Source organism: Amyelois transitella, chromosome W (assembly GCF_032362555.1).
Source record: "Amyelois transitella isolate CPQ chromosome W, ilAmyTran1.1, whole genome shotgun sequence".
NCBI lineage: Eukaryota > Metazoa > Arthropoda > Insecta > Lepidoptera > Pyralidae > Amyelois > Amyelois transitella.
In genome coordinates this window covers 3,215,576-3,234,032 of record NC_083536.1, presented here as the reverse complement: position 1 = coordinate 3,234,032, position 18,457 = coordinate 3,215,576, and the positions used below count along the sequence as shown (strand labels likewise).

General features: G+C 36.1%; 1 pseudogene; it reads left to right on the top strand.

Annotated features, from left to right (window-relative positions):
• Positions 1-13,495: 13,495 nt before the first annotated feature.
• Positions 13,496-14,555, top strand: LOC132904068 (uncharacterized; annotated as a pseudogene).
• The last annotated feature ends 3,902 nt before the right edge of the window (positions 14,556-18,457 follow it).

The window sequence follows — 18,457 nt, the reverse complement described above, 5'->3', positions numbered from 1 at the left end:
TTCATTAGTTTTTGTGGATTTCACATTTGTATTATTGAACTAGCTGTGCCCGCGACTTCGTCCGCGTGGAATAGTTATTTTGTGCATCTTTGAAGCCCTCAAGGAGGAATAATTTTCCCCGTTTTTTTCACATTTTTCATTATTTCTTCGCTCCTAATAGTTGCAGTGTGATAATAAATAGCCTAAAGCCTTCCTCGATAAATGGTCTATAAGACACAAAAATATTTTTTTAAATTCGAACCAGTAATTCCTGAGATTAGCGCCTTCAAACAAACAAACAATTTCTTCAGCTTTATAATATTAGTATAGATTATGCAAAAAAATTGATGTACCTACGTGAGTGCGTGTTTGAGGATGCTATTCAATCACGAAAATTCTACTGGATGGATTTTGATGAAACTTACGTACACGGGAAGAATAATGCCTAGAATAGAACATAGTTTATTTTTCTTACAAAAGCAAAGTCCCGGGGGCGCAGCTGTTAAAAAACATATAAATTCTAAAGGCAAAAAAAGGAAATTATAATAATGGAAAGTTAAAGTATCTCTTTGTTTACAACATTTGCTGTCTTGCCCATTGGAGACATCACAAATAAACTGTCACAGCTGGTGACCCGCGGAAAGCGACGTAGAGCTGTCCGTGTGAGAAGCAATTCGTCCTGAGGTCGACTCCGGCTGCTCCAAGCGTTTGACCTTGCAATTTGTTAATTGTCATCGCGAAACATATAGCCACTGGAAGCTGAACACGCTTAAATTGAAATGGAAAGTTGTTGGGAATGAGGGGAATGCGTGGTATAAAAATAATTTCACCAGCTGCACAACCAGTAAGAATTTTAGCTTCTATAATATTGTTATGAAGCGAAAATGTAATTGTGAGGGCAATGTTAAAATATTAAGGGTTTTGAAAAAATCTCTAAGTGAATCTATTTGTTTTAAGCCGTAGATAGCTCGAATTGCCCTTTTTTTTGTAAACTATAATAATACTTTTAATTCTCATGTGGCGCCATCTCGTATCCGGTAGTCAAAAAATAAATATCTAAACCACGGGAACTAAATCAATGGTGAAACGGTAAGTAATGGCGTTACTACATTGTGTGTTATTCCTGCTAATCTTGAGCGATGCATTGTCGCCGATGCGGGGCGCGTCAAACTACCTACATAAAAAAAAATCTTCTCAAAGATGTGGTGAAACGGTAAGTACTGGCGAAACTAAATCAATAAAAAAAAGAATTTCTATTAAATTGAAAATTTTGCCAGCGGCTACAATCGTGTTATTTCTTAAATTCTCATGAGGCGCCATCTCGTATCGGGTGGGAAAAAAAAAATAAATATCTAAATCACGGGAACTTAATCAAAAAACAAAGCATAATGAATTAAATCAATAAAATGCTATTTTTTTAATCATCATCATCATTATAAATATGATAATTAATTATTTATAGCTCTTTATATCGATTCAAAAATGACGAAGTTCCATACAAACTTGCACCCCCTATTTCTTCCCCTTGGGATAGAATTTCAGGATAAAAAGTAGCCTATATTCTAATCCAGGTTAATAGCTATATCTGTGCCGAATTTCGTTCAAATCCGTTCGGTAGGTTTTGCGTGATGCGCGTACAAACATACAGACAGACAGACGGACAGACAGACAGACAAAAATTCTAAAAAAAATTGTTTTGGCTTCTATTGACCCTAAAAAGACCCCTTATAATTTTTTTTCTTAAATATCTTCAATGTACAGACAAAGTTGAGTTACAGTTTTATTATATGTATGGATTTAATTTACGGAGAACTTCAGAATTTTAATTAACTGATTTTGTTACGAAATAAGTACGTATAAAAACTTATTGTATATGTAATTGTATGCTTAAATTGACAAATATTGACATATCCTTGATATCAGAACAAATTTGTGATCTGATATTAGTTTGTGATAAACGAGAGAAACTCCACTTGTTTAAACTTAATTTTGTTATAAGTTTTTTGTTATTTTAATTCTTTCCTTTAACATATTTTTATTGTTTTACATAAAATGAGTTCGAAGGAGTTATCTGACATGAAAAGTTCTATAAAAATAATACGTGATTATGATGGAAACCCCATCCAACTTCATCGATTTATTATTACTTGCGAAACTATTTTAAATGAGTACTATGACCAAGATAATCCAAACTGTTTTAAAAATTCTATGATTTTACACAGCATATTAAATAAACTTAAAGGTAAAGCTCAAGAAATAGTTAATATTAATGGAGTATTGTCCTGGGTACATTTAAAGAATGTGTTGCTAAAAAATTTTAGTGATCAGAGAGACGAAAACTGTTTGAATAGAGATTTAGTTAACATGAAACAAGAAAATGAGTCTCCTCAAGACTTTTACAACCGTTGTATGTATATCTTAAATACTATTATAAATTATGTAGATTTGCATGAAACCGCAGAAGATATAAAAACTTGCAAAAGACAGTTTTTCCAATCGCAAACTTTGAAAACATTTTTGTCAGGACTAAAATATATACGGGACAAATTACACTGATTGAGTTAGCCTCGAAGTAAGTTCGAGACTTGTGTTACGAGATACTAACTCAACGATACTATATTTTATTATAAATACTTATATAGATAAACATCCAAGACCCAGGCCAATCGGAGAAAGTTCGTTTCTCATCATGCCCTGGCCGGGATTTGAACCCGGGACCCCCGATGTCACAGACAAGCGCACTACCGCTGCGCCACAGAGGCCGTCAAAGAACCATTAGGCTCTACAATAAGAGCTATGCGGCCAATAGATATGCCAACAGCCCTTAACTACATTAAGGAGGAACAAAATATTCATTATTTTCAAAAAGGAAACACTTTCCATAGTCAAAACAAGCCTTTTGAAATTAATAAACCTTCTTTTGAAAAATCAAAACTGCCTGTTCCAAATGTGAACAAAACGTTTCATAATTATAAACAGTTCCAAGAATTGCAGCTGCAACAAACATATTGGAATCCAGACGGATCATGCGCCCACACATATAGTCGCGACGCTTACTCTACTGATAACCATGCATCTACACAGAGTAACTGTGAGCCAGAGTCTCAGCTATTTGACGAGTCTCAATTATGTTTTGAACCAAGTGAAAATAAAATAAATTCAAGTGATGAAACCTTTCAGGATAATCAAAATTTTTGTCAGGATTTGAACCAAGACCCTTACACTTAACCGAGATTAATATTCACATAAAAAGGCAATTACCTTATGTTGAAATAAAAGAACCAATTTTTTTGAAAGTTCCTATTGTCCCACCAAAATCGTTTCGTTTTGTTAATCCATCGAACAACCACTTTTTAATTACGGCGCCAACGCAGAGATGGTGCTGAACTGGCGAATACAACACGTGACTCGATGTAGTAAACAATGGTTAAGTCGGCAATTTGAATTTGCCGACGCCACGTCAGTCGGCCAAACTGTAGCGCGAGAAGAGGGTGTGTTTATTGTTTGTCCCCCGGACCGGCGTAAATATTAGGTAAGTACGATCATTATAATATTCTCTTGTTATTTAACAGTTGACACTTGACCTTGGCTTTATTTTAGCGTTGTAATTATGTAGAATAAATGATTGATTTTTAATAAAAAGCTAAAACTTTATGAAATGTCACTAGGACAACCCGTCTTTCGGACAACCAAATTGGTTGTCCGTGGGACTTTCACAGTAGTCCGTAGGACAATGTTATAAAAAAAACAATTTTATTCGACTAAAACAGTTACATAGTTTATGTTCAGAACTAACAAATACACTGTGATGTTTGAACGTCATTTTTAACTATTTTTAATAAAAGTGATAGCTAAACTGATTCGTCATACTCTTGTCAGGTAAAGTAGATTAAAACTTTGAAAACCACTTTCTTTACATTATACTTTATTTCAGAATGGGGATGTCTGCAAAAGAAAAATCAAGACGCTACAGAGAGAAGTTGAAAGCAGATCCAGTGAAATATGAAGAACGAAAAAGAAAGAAAAGAGAAAGCTATCATAAGAATAAAAGATTAGTTTCAGATTTACAGCCCGAAGAACAAAAAATATGTAGGACTATTTGGAAACTCAGGAAACAAAATCAAAGACAGCGTAAGAAAGTTGTTGAAAACGTACTTGCAGATACACCACCTAGTTCTCCAATTGTCCTTCAAGAAATTAACTTACCCCAAGATGATAATAATCGTGAACTCACTCCACCTGCAAGTCCAAGTTCAAGAGTATCTACACCTATGAGTAAAGAAAGAGGAAGAAAGAAAATTCGCCGTGACAGGACTAAGATATATAAAGAAAATTTAAGACTACGACATGAAAATGAAACGTGGAAGAAAAAATATGAGAAATATAAGAAAAGAGCGCATCGTAAAGAAAAAGAAATTATTAAACTGAAAGAAAACAAAGAAAAAGAAATCGAAAAAGAACGTAATAAATACAATAAATTAAATAACGCTATTAAAGAACACTATAATTTATTAAGAAACCGTATAGAAAAAATATTCATTAAAAACATATTTAAAAATGTAGATAATAAAGAAATGCATCGAATCATAGGTCTGCAATGTAGAATTAGAACAAAAACAGCTAATCTGTATAATGATACAGAATTGCCAAAAAAAATTAAAAGCTTTTTTTGTAGAGACGATGTGTCAAGGAATACGGCTGGTAAAAAAGAGACTGTTTCAAAAGGTAAAGAAAAAGCACAAAAAAGTTTTCTATTAGACTCAATGAAAAATTTATTTAAATCATTTAAACTTGAGAACCCGGAATTAAAATGTTCCTATTACTACTTCACGAAAAATCGCCCATTTTACGTGGTTAAGCCTACTGTGGGTGGAAGGGAAATGTGCCTATGCAAAATTCATACGAATATTACAGCGAAAATTAGAGCTCTGAAACAAAAACGAATAATTGACGCGATAGATCTAAGTGCAGTTATTGCAGAAACAGTTTGTGATAGTAATAGAGAGGATTGTATGTATGGGAAATGTTCAGAATGCAAGGGCAAAAGAAATAGAATAAATGAAAGCAGAGCCCAAGGCAAAGTTCAGTGGTTTGAATGGATTAGCGAAGAAGAAATTTATTTAAAAGAAGGCAAAAAGATTAAGTCTATAAAAAACTAGCTTTCCGCCCGCGGCTTCGCCCACGTGTAATTCGGTTATATAAACAGGCTCCATCTTTTTCTATATCTACCACAGCATGAGGAATATAATTCCCATTAACAAACAAAATTTCTTGAACCATTTTAATTAGAAATTTTTTAACTAAAACTATATCTATGGAAATTAACTAAGACTAATAAAGTAACAAAGAAATGAATAAAAAATGAAGAATATATTAAAAAATCAACTCACACTATAAAACTTATCCAACACTAACTAAATATACTATCAAAAATATCAAATCTAATCAACAAATCAAAAATTAACTGAAATAGAGAGTAAAATAAGTTAAATAAGTCAAGTTAAAAGTTAATGAATCAAACGAAAATAATTTCAAATCAAAATATTTGTAGTGTGTAATATGTAGTTTCGCGTATGTCCGCTAGGGGCGCTGCTAAAATTACACGATAAATTAAAATATTTTACGCTACCTAGCTAAATGACGGTAACGAAACCATAGCGCGATCTATCTCGATGCCAACGCCATCTATCGAGCATCGAGACAACTCGTGATAGTTAATAGAAAATAAAATTCGGGTGTTTTATTTATGCATACCGATTACGCCGAGATTTATGGACCGATTTACGTGATTCTTTTTTTGTTCGGTAGAGTATACTTTCAAGTTGGTCCCGTTGTTACCTAGTCAGGATCTGATGATGGTATTCCAGGGAAATCAAGGGCAAACCTCAAATTTACAGGCAATTACGTTTTTGACAATTTCATAGATCTGTTTAAGTATTTGCGTCTGATAGTCATCATCCCATGTGAATGAGCTGATGATGGAAGGTACAACTCCTCAACGGTTAGGAGTTGAAAGAAAATTCTTACGAAGTTATACGTACATGTGAGGCTATTAGGTTGACCTGATACTAAAAAGTAAATCTCATTAACGTTAAGAATTTAGGTGAAAATGGATGCGGTCAAATTTCGTAGCTGTTTGTATGGGTAGTGTTAACACAAAATAGGGATTTAAAGGCGTGATGTTATTAATGTTATGCATGTATGTACATAATTATGTATGTTATTATGTATGTTAAAGAGACGACTGAAAGTTGTCATACAAAGTCTTTTTTTTTAAGGATGGGAAATCATCAAATGACCTCTCCCGCTCTGGGTGGAACGGAAGGGAGTGTCAGACTTTTACTGACTAAAACCCAACTCGTTCCTTCAGTTGCCCTTTGCGTTCCGGGGCCACGGCATCTCGTTAGAACTTTCCCGCAGCCCCGGCTCAGTTTATCCCGTTTCCCCCTCTTGGGGGTTGACATTTCAAAAATCCCTTCTTAGTGCTCACTTATGTTACTAAAGGAACCTCTGTTCAAAATCTCAGACTCCTATACCGAGCGGTTTCGGCTGTGCGTTAATAAATCAGTCACCCAATCGCACCCCCTAAATCACGATTGGAGGGTAGTTTGAAAAAACTTATAATGTCAAACATATTTACTTGCCTATGTAAGTGTTCATGCCAAGTTTCAAGTTTATAAACCCAAGGAATAAGATTTTTCATAGAAACGTTTTTACCCCTTTTCCCCCCCTTGGGGGTTGAATTTCCAAAAATCCTTTCTTAATGCTCCCCTACATATCCCAAGGAACCTACATTCCAAATTTCAGCTGTCTACGACCAGTAGTTTCGACTGTGCGTTGTCTGTCAGTCAGTCACTCAGTAACGGAAGAGTTTTATATATATAGATATAAAAAAACAAAAGGAAGATACAATACAACATTTAATTATAAGTATGGAAGAAGATCTAAAATATGTGAAGAAACATGTATACAATATGAAAACCCAGTACAGAAGTTTCCGACAAAGTGTTGATGGGATTCAACAAAATGAAGCTGTTGTAGTAGTCGACTTCAGTGAAAATTACAGTGCAAAATGTACGGAGGAAATTCAAGCGCATTATTTTGGTGGGTCTCGCAACCAAATCACTCTTCATACAGTGGTTGTGTACGTGCACGACAAAGGAAAAAAATACCAAGCATTATCTTTTTGCTCCGTCTCATCATGCAACGTTCATCAACCAGCTGCAATTTGGGCCCATTTACATCCAATACTAACATTGATTCGCCAAAATTACCCAGAAATTGATATAATTCTTTTTTTTTCGGACGGGCCATTCTCGCAATACCGACAAAAACTTAATTTCTTCTTAGCTTGCACCAAAACGTTTGATTATGGATTCCAGTATTTTACTTGGTCATATTTTGAGGCTGGTCATGGGAAAGGACCTGCTGACGGGGTTGGAGGATACTTAAAAAGAGCAGCAGATAGCAAGGTTGCAACTGGTACGGATATTACGAATGCCTTAGAGTTTTATACTGTTCTTAAAGATTCCAGTAAAATCAAGTTATTTTATATATCTAAAGAAGACATCGATATCATACAGAAAAATATTCCAAAGAATATTGTCCCACTTAAAGGAACAAAAGAGGTGCACCAAATTTTTTCAACAGTATACGGTCAGTTAAAATATAGATATCTAAGCTGCTTCTGCACCAGAGGGTTATGTGAATGCTTACATCCTAAAGTGTACTTACCTTTACCAGATTTAATTGATGATGATCGCTCAGGTGAAACCCACAGCAGTGATGATGACGATATGCCACTAAGCGCTTTAACTTCGAAAGCCAAAGAAAGTATTTCAATAGAAGATTTCCAGGGGATTCACCATAAAAGTATATACAGAACTATTTATGACTCTTCCGAGAACTTTGAAGATGATCATGACTTTGAACAATCACAACCTTCAAGCTCAGGGCAACGTAGCAATTTACCTGTAAAAGGCGATTTCTTACTAGTTAAAGTTCATGACACCAAAAGGAAATCGTACCATACCTATGCGTGCATTGCTCAAGACGATATAGAAGACGACGGTGAAATTAAGGTAACATTTCTCAAATGCGTGAAAAGAGGAAATCTGTTTGTAATTAATGAGAATGACATATCGTACGTAGCTTATGATGATATTGTAAGGAAGTTACCCATGCCGGAGCTACAGTGTAAAAGAGGTATAAATTACTATAAATTTTCATCTAACGTTAACGTTTTTGAGAAATAATTTAATTTTTAAATTACGAATACATGAGTGATACATGAGGCTTGGGTTCAAATATTTTTTCAATATTGCTAGATGCTAGATAGGATAACTTAATCGAAATGTTTTTTAACGAATGAGTAGATGAAAAATGAAAAAAAGATGAGAAAGATATGAAAATTATGATTGTGTTCAAAATATTTTTAAGTCTGACTTAATTAGTTGTAAGCAAGTTGATTCAAATGGTTGTGTTAATTATTGTTTACTAGATTATAAAAAGGTTGATAATAACTATATATATAAAAGGTTGATAAAGTGCCGTGTGGTTCCCGGCACTATTACAAAAAAGAATAGGACCACTCCATCTCTTTCCCATGGATGTCGTAAAAGGCGACTAAGGGATAGGCTTATAAACTTAGGATTCCTCTTTTAGGCGATGGGCTAGCAACCTGTCACTATTTGAATCTCGGTTCTATCATTGAGCCAAATAGCTGAACGTGGCCATTCAGTCTTTTCAAGACTGTTGGCTCTGTCTACCCCGCAAGGGATATAGACGTGATCATGTGTTGATAATAACTATGACTGATTCATACTCGTATAATATCTTTAACTTGACTAGTAGGTAGCTCATACAGTCCAAAGCTTTTACGTTTAAGAAAGTGATTATTGTTGTTAAACTTTGATTAAAATTGTTGGAAGGTAAAATATAATTTTGTTTTGATGAATTTCAAGTGTTTTATTATGCCTAATTTTGATTAAATTCCTAATTATCTCTTCTTTTGGACAACCAATAAATCCACTGGAGAACTATAATGTCCCCAAGAAAAGGACACAAATTTATTTATTTTTGTAGAAATAAAACCATTAAAGACTTAACGAAAATTAAAACAGTTTATTTAAAGATCAAGCTATACAGTTGGCGGTAAGCAGCGTAAGAGAAAAAAGTTGACGGGTGGCGCCACAACCGGGCCACAGATAAAATAGACAAGGCATGGGCGTTGTTTACATTATTCCAACATCCTCTCTTAAACATAGTCCCATCCTCGTGGAACAGTAGGCTAGTTTGGGGTAGGTTGTGGCCTTGGTCAGCGCGTCTGCAACCATCTCATCAGTCCGGACGTAGCGAACTTCAATGTCACCTCCAAGCACTTTATCACGGACAAAATGATGCCTTATGTCAATGTGCTTGGTTCTTGAATTAAAGCCATCGGAACCTGAAATCTTTATAGAACTTTGATTATCACTGTTAATAACCATAGCTTCGTTTTTCAATTGTGGCCAAAAGCTTTCTTGAAGTTGCTTAAGCCATAGCGCCTCTTGGACACACGCTGATAACGACATATACTCTGCTTCAGTTGTAGAAAGAGCAACTGTAGGCTGTCGTCTCGAGTTCCAGCTAATCGCTCCACCCTGAAACTGGAATGTATAGCCTGTGCAGGAACGACGATCGTCTCCGGCGCTTGCCCAATCTGCATCGCAATAAGCATGAGTCATTGTCTCTTCTGGCATTTGTTTATAACTCAATCTATAATCTTGAGTGCCTTTTAAGTAACGCATGACACGTTTCAGAGCAAGCCAATGCTGCATTTCAGGTTTGCTATTGTATTTGCTAAGCATATTTATTGCAAAGCTGATATCCGGCCTCGTAACTTCGGAAATGTACAACAGGCAACCGATTACCTCTTGATACGGTATCTCAGTTAAAATATTTGTTTCTTCAGAATTTTCTCTTGCATGAAACTTTGTATTCACATCCATTGGAGTTTTGACCGACTTACAATCAGACATACCATATTTTTGTAACACTTCCTGTATGTATTTTCTTTGGTCTAAATATATTAATCCTCTCTGTCTGTCCCGTTCTATATGTATTCCAATGCAGTAACATAAATCACCAAGATCTTTCATTTTAAATCTTTTATGCAGTTCTCCCTTTATATAGCTCTTTACTTCTTTATTATTTGTGAAAATCAACAAATCATCTACATAGATTGCTATAAAAGTAATATTATTGTTATCTACAATCTTGTAGTATATACAGGGATCTAGTTTTGTTTGCAATAAACCCATTTCCTTTAATGTAGTATCAAGCTTCTTGTTCCACAGCCTGCTAGCTTGTTTTAAGCCATACAGCGATTTCTTAAGTCTGCATACATTTTCACCACTTTCATGCATGGGTGGCTGTTTCATATAAATTTCCTCCTCTATTTCTCCTTGTAAAAAGGCTGAAACAGCATCCATATGACATATGTCTAAGTCATACTTCACAGATAAAGCAAACAAGTACCTCAGTGATGCAAGCCTCACTACGGGTGAAAAAACTTCACTGTAGTCAATACCAGGTCTTTGTGAACATCCTTTGATTACTAGACGAGCCTTGTATTTTACTGTATCTCCATTTTCATTTCTCTTTATCTTAAAAACCCATTTGCATGGAATTGCATGTTTATTAGGCGGTAATGAAGTGAGTTCCCAGGTATTGTTTTCAAGTAAGGACTTGTACTCTTCATTCATGGCTTCTTTCCATTGTATTGCATGTGGGCCTGATAATGCTTCTTCAACAGTCAATGGATCTGGAATTGCCATAAAACACATGAAATTATTGTCTTGCCTTTTCTTGTTATGTGATCTCAATGTAATTCTACTCGGTACATTGTCATCATCATCTACATAATCATCTGTATCAGGATAATATGTCTCATCATCAGTTCTTCTATTCAATACACAGCTGTTGAACAAAGTATCAGGACTAGATGAAGATGATGTCTCATTCTGCAAGCTCTCACTAGAATCCAATGATTCATCTCCTTGATTCTGTGGATCCTTTGAATCAATAGGAAGGGTTATTAGCTGTGGTGTTGATCTTGGAGCAGTATTCTCAATATGTTTTGTATTTTCAATAAATATCACGTCTCTACTAATGATGATCTTCTTACTGACTTGATCATACAACCTGTATCCCTTAGTGTTATCACAGTATCCCACAAAGACGAGTTCTCGTGACTTACTATCCCATTTCTGGCGGTTTTGTTTAGGAACATGCACCATGGCCTTAGTACCAAATATTTTTAAATGAGAGAGGTTTGGTTTCTTACCAGTCCACTTTTCGAATGGTGTTACCTCAGCTAAAACGCGGGATGGGGATCTGTTGATGACATAAGCTGCAGTTGCAACAGCCTCAGCCCAGAATGATTTTTGCAGTTTTGCCTCAAACAGCATGCTCTTTGCACGTTCTACCAGACTACGGTTCATTCTCTCTGCTAAACCATTCTGCTCCGGAGTGTACGGACTGCTGGTCTGGTGTTTGATGCCGGAAGCTGCCAGAAAATCAGAAAAATCTTTATTACAAAATTCTTTACCGTTGTCGCTTCTAAGAATTTTTATTTTCCTTTCTAGTTCATTCTCTACCTCCTCCTTGAATTTCTTAAAAACCGATTTAATATCCATTTTGTTTTTAAGAAAATAAACATGTACTTTACGAGAGAAATCATCTGTGAAAGTTATGAAGTACTTCCCTCCACCAGCTGATGGTGTCTCCATCGGACCACACAGATCAGTATGAATTATTTCTAGTAATCCATTTGCTCTCGAACCAGAATTTGGAAACGGTAATCGTGTTTGTTTCGCTTCACAACAAGGTATACAAACAGTATTAACTTCTTTGTTACAAATATTAACACCCTCAGCACATAACGGTAACCTCTTTACATCAGCCATATTTAAATGCCCCATTCTCTTATGCCATGTATTTAAATCTGTTGCTGTACATGCACTTCCAGCTTTTACAGTATTAAGTTTGTACATGTTGTCAATTAGTGTAGCTGTTGCTACTAAAAGCTTGTTGACATTGTATATCTTGCAACCAGTACTTAAAAATTCGACTTTACAACCATTTTTTGTTAATTGACTGACTGACAACAGATTGGTGGTTAAATCAGGAACATAAAGAACATTTCTCACCTGTATTCCATGTTCATTTTTGTTTAATTTGGTTTGAATATTTACTTTACCCATACTTTGCACAGGGATCGCTTCACTGTTAGCCACTGTTATTCTGAGAATCGGAGGTGGTTGTTCATCATACATCCAGTCTGAGCGCCTTGACATGTGCATTGTGGCTCCGGAGTCAATATACCAATCATCCTGATGCAATGTGCTGTAAGCTGAAAAAACTGCTGCAAAAGTATTTTGATTAGATTTGTGTGCTGTACACTGTTTCTTCAAATGTCCATACTTGTTGCAGTTAAAGCAACGAGGGCCCTTTCCTTTTGGCTTTGTGTTATTGTGAGAGGTACTCTTGTGTTTTGTAAAAAATACAGAAGTTTCGGATACTTTGACTTCCTGTAAAAGTTTAGTTTTTATGAAGTCTGATGAAATTGTTATGCCGGAACTTTCAAGACCCATGATCATCGGTTTATAATTATCCGGTAAACCTGCCAGCATGAGCGTTCCCAACCATTCATCATTAACGCCAAACCCAATGTTTCGCAACTTATGCGCTGTACTCATGATTTTATTCACGTATTCTTCGATACTTGTACAGTTGTCCAATGAAGTATTGATCAAATCCTTAAGTAAGCCAACTTTTCTCGACAGCCCGGAGTCTTCAAATGCATTTTGTAGGTTTTTCCATACTTCTTTTGCGGTAGTTGCATTTTCAATATGAACGTAGTTTAACGGTTCCACCAACAAAATTATTTTTGACTTAGCTTTTACGTCTTTCTTCAGGTCGACATCGGTACCAGGTTCAATACATTCCCACAATTCTTCTAATTGTAAATAAGACATAACTGCAAATTTCCACGTCGAATAATTCTCCCGACCGGCTAATTTTTCAATTTGAAGGTTTGTCATAGCCATTGTTCACGGGACCGGCGTAGTACAATAAGTCGCTAAATACTTTACTTTGACCTTTTCACGGTAAATATTTAACTTTTAGTCTTTTAAAAGGTATACGGGGCGGCCCATAACCTGTAGAAATAAAACCATTAAAGACTTAACGAAAATTAAAACAGTTTATTTAAAGATCAAGCTATACAGTTGGCGGTAAGCAGCGTAAGAGAAAAAAGTTGACGGGTGGCGCCACAACCGGGCCACAGATAAAATAGACAAGGCATGGGCGTTGTTTACATTATTCCAACAATTTTTAATAAATAATACTGGGAAATTGTTTGTTTATTTTTTATTTATTTGTAGTTAATTACAAAATAAACCAACAGTGTTGTTGGTTTTGAATTATTTGAAGGATTTAAATATTTTTATAAAACTTTTCACAAAATGCAAGAATGGTGGTTGTCCCAGAGACCCTATTTCCTAAAATATTTGTCAGTCTCGGTTGTACATTCGTTCGAACCACGCGCTACTCAAGTTAAAGTCAGCAGTCGCCAACATTTGATTCATCATATACCTCATCAACAATAAATACGTGTAGCAGATGCAACTCAGCCTTCAGTGATGGTGTTCAGTGTACGTCTTGTAGGAGTATGTACGACTTTGGTTGTGCTGGAATAACGGAATCAGGCTATAGAAAGCTAGGTGCAGATAGAAGGGCAGCCTGGAAATGTGCTAACTGCAAGGGTTCAGCAAGTGCAGGCACTGGTTGTGATGAACCGATGTCCCTTGAGAAGATCTTCGGTGAGTTAAGGGATATGAAGCATCAGCTATCAAATTTGCCCACATTAGCACAGGACATCAGAGCTATCAAGAATGAGTTACAAGAACTTCGAGTTGTTTGTGACTTTAATAGTGAAAAATTAAATGAATGCACCCAGAGAATAGAGGTTATCGAGGCTAAACTCTCTGAAGTTGATAGCTTAAAGGAATCCCTACGGGCAACCCAAGCGGATCTTCTTAGGTGCAAGCAGTCACTTGCTGCTAAGGAACAGTGGTCTAGGCTCAACAACGCTGAGATAAAGGGAGTACCTATCAAGCAGCACGAACCTTTTTGATGTCATGGATTCTCTCGGGAAGCACATCAAATGTCCTATATCCAAAACTTATATAAATTATATTGCCAGAGTACCGATTCACAACTCTAAAGATAAGTCGATAGTAGTGAACTTCACTAATAGGTATATGAAAGAGGATTTTGTGGCGGCAGCGAGGTCCATAAAGAACCTTACTGCCAGAGACATTGGCTACCCCGATAATGCCCAGCGCGTTTACGTTAATGATCATCTGACTGCGGACACCAAGAATTTGTTGACGAAAACGAAATCTACACTCAAGGAAGTGCATGGATATCAGTATGTGTGGGTAAAGTTTGGAAAAATACACGTGCGTAAAAATGATACTTCCGAAGTAGTTATAATAAATTCTGAGAAGGATTTAAACAGACTTATTTAGAGTGTTTTTTATCTTGCTATGTTTATTTCTACAAATATATTATTATTCATCACCTTATTATACACATAATGCATGCTATAATATTTTGTATTTATTTTTTTTGTAATCATCGATATATTGATAATGTTTACATAGCCTTTGACATGTCTTTGTTAAAACTGTTTTGCACTCCTGGAGCGCATTCCATTCCCCGACTCATCTATTGTTTGAGCTCAGTAGCCTTTTGTATTGCTTACTTACTGTTTTTTATGCTTGTAGTAAATAATACTAAAAATATAACTACCCCGCTCTTTCGCACGCGCAATCCCTATTCGCCTTTTTGCACTCTTTATTCTTTAACCACGAGTTCCTTGCAGTATTACTTTTTATCTATTTACCTTACATACGAATTAAATTGTAGCAATTCTATTTCTTATATTATTAAATATATCAATGTATAACACAGGTTTGAATATATATTACCAGAATGTGAGAGGGCTTAGAACGAAGGTGGATACATTTAAACGCAACATTTCTTTAACCAATTACGATATTATTGTTATAACGGAATCTTGGTTGTTGGACGGAATAGCCGACAGCGAAATTTTTAGTGATCAATATGTGGTGTGGAGGCGCGATCGAGATTACGATGCGCTGGAACAATCGAAAGGTGGAGGTGTTTTATTAGCGACGCGTAAGGATTTGTTTATTACCCCGCAACAGACTTTTCACTCAACCGCTGAGGATTTGTGGATAACACTAACTTTAAAAAATTACCACCGACCGCCTATTAAAGTCCATCTCTGCGTATTGTACCTATGTAAACAAAACTTGGGTAATTCATTTTCTCAGCAGTTGGATAATTATTTTAGTAAACTTAATGACATAATGTTACAAAATCCCCTTGATAAATACCTAATAATCGGTGACTTTAATATGAGCAGCATTAAATGGCATTTAAATCACGATCTATCATATAACCCGTCGAACTTCCTAACAGCTGATGAATGTTTACTTGTTGACGAGTTGAATATGCTCGGCCTGTCTCAATATAACGGCGTTCTAAATAGTCAGAATCTTGGACTTGGTAATTTCAAATGAGACAGTTAATGTCAAGGAGTGTCCTGATACGTTGGTACCTATAGATCAACTGCATGGTGCTTTGCTTATTACTGCCGAATTTATCTCTGTCAACAATTTAAAACCTGCGTCGGTTACTAAGAGTTTATTTTACCGAGGGGATTACAATAAGATTAATTGTGAAATTTCACAAATTGACTGGGTGCAGGAATTTTCTAACAGAACTGTTATTGAATCTGTTCAGTATTTTTATGACTTTATTAACTCACTTATCGATAAATATATACCAGTTGCTCAGTCTAATAACAAGTTATTTCCTGCCTGGTATTCCAAAGCGTTGCTTAAGTTGATTAAAGAAAAAAACAAATATTTTCGTAAATACAAGACTTATGGTAATACAGCGGATCTTGAGGCATTTAAATTGCTGCGTGATAGGGTACGACAACTTGAAAAACAATGTCATCATTCGTACCTAGAAAAAGTTGAACAATCGATTATGAACAATCCAAAAACTTTTTGGACTTACATTAAATCGAAAAATAATAATAAATATAGTACTATTCCAAGTTGCCTTACATATAATAATATTCAAGCCAATACCGGTGAAGATATTTGTAACTCTTTTTCGACATATTTTATGTCCAATTTTACACAGTCTGCTCCTCAGTCTAATTCTACTTTACCGCCTACTTCGACGTCTGGTGACACCGCCTCTTATATTTCCAGTATTGAAATTGTATTGGATGACGTCAAGAAACATTTATTGTCGCTTGACACATCTAAATCGGCAGGACCGGACAAGCTACCAGCCTCCTTTTTGATAGCAACTGCTAATACTATTTCAGTACCTATTGCTTTGTTATTCAAAAAATCGTTAAGTGAGGGTGTCGTTCCATCTGTTTGGAAGTCTGCGTTCATAACACCAGTCCACAAAAAAGGGCCAAAAACAGATATTTCCAACTATAGACCTATCTCCAAGTTATGCCTTATTGCTAAAATATTTGCCTTATTTTATTTATATATGATCAGTTGTATCCGGCTCTAAAAACTGCCTTTGCTTCTTTCCAACATGGGTTTCTTGGTGGCAGGTCTACAGCTTCTAATCTTGTGCTCTTCAACGATTTTGTTACTGGTGCTTTGGATGATGGCAAGCAGGTGGATGTTATCTACACCGACTATTCTAAATGCTTCGATCGTATAAATCATAAAACCCTTATGTATAAGCTTGCTTCAATAGGAATAAGTGGCGATCTATTAAGGTGGTTCTCATCTTATATCGACCATAGGTCTCAGGCGGTTGTGGTGAAGAATTACATCTCTGGCTGGGTTGACATTCCTAGTGGTGTTCCCCAGGGATCGCTTCTTGGGCCCCTTTTGTTCAACATTATGATAAATGATATAGGTAATTGTCTAGTCTCATCACAACTGCTCTGTTTTGCGGATGACATGAAAATCTTTAGTACTATCTCATCTCAAGCTGACGCATGTGCTTTGCAGGCTGATATCCACCGCCTTGAACTATATTGTGCGCGTAATGGTCTAGACCTTAATCGCTCCAAGTGTTGTGTGGTTACTTTTACTCGCAAGCGTAATATTATTCCAACAACATATACGCTGAAGCAACGAACACTGAAGCGTTCCTCAACTGAGCGTGACTTGGGCATATATCACGATAGCAAACTATTATTTGACACCCATGTAGACAAAATAGTTTCAAAGGCCTATCGAGCACTTGGTTTTGTTATAAGATGTTCGGCGTCGTTCAAAAGTATTAAAACCCTAAAAATACTTTATTGTACTTACGTGCGACCCCATCTTGAATATGCCTCTCAGGTCTGGAACCCCTTGTATAATGTACTACTCTGTCAAGAAAGTAGCAGGAAAAGATCAATAATACACAAACTGTTTGTTATTCATCCAAATTTATTTTATCACCTTTAGAAACGATACACTTACGCCAACGAATAATCCAATCATCAAAACATTTTTTAAACGCTGTTTCCGGAATTGAGGTCAGTTCTCGCCGCGAATTCTCTTTTATGTCTTCTACCGATTGAAAACGGGTGCCACGAAGTGGTAATTTGAGTTTAGGAAAAAGAAAAAAGTCGGCTGGAGTCATATCTGGTGAATATGGTGGTTGCTCGATGGTATTTGTTGAGTATTTGGTTAAAAATTCGTTCACAATGATGGCCTTGTGCGAAGGTGCATTATCATGGTGCAAAATCCAAGAATTTTCTTTCCACAAATCTGGCCCTTTTCGTCGGATTTGCTCTCTTAAACGCCGCATAACACTCAAATAATATTCCTTATTTACCGTTTGACCTTCCGGCAAGAATTCCGAGTGCACAACACCGCGATAGTCAAAGAAAACAGTCAACATGACTTTGACTTTTGAACGACTTTGGCGTGGTTTTTTCGGTTTCGGTTCAGTTGGAAGGCGCCACTCCGAAGCTTGTTGACTAGTTTGCATGTCAAACTCGTAAACCCACGTCTCGTCACCAGTAACAATGCGTTTCATGAATGTTGGGTCGGAATTGACTCGTTCTAGCATGTCCTCAGCGACTCTCATGCGATTGAGTTTTTGAAAAAAATTCAGGTCTTTTGGGACTAGCCGAGCGGCAACATGTTTCATACCCAAATTATTAGTTAAAATGGTACGGATCGACTCGTGAGATACAGAAAGTTCGGTGGCTATCTCTCTCAAAGTTGAATGAGGATTTTCAGTCACTATTTCCTTCACTTTTGCGATGTTAACTTCAGTTGCAGACGTTGATGGCCTACCAGAGCGAGGCAAATCTTCCATCACATCTCGACGGCTTTTGAACGCTTTGTACCACTCATAA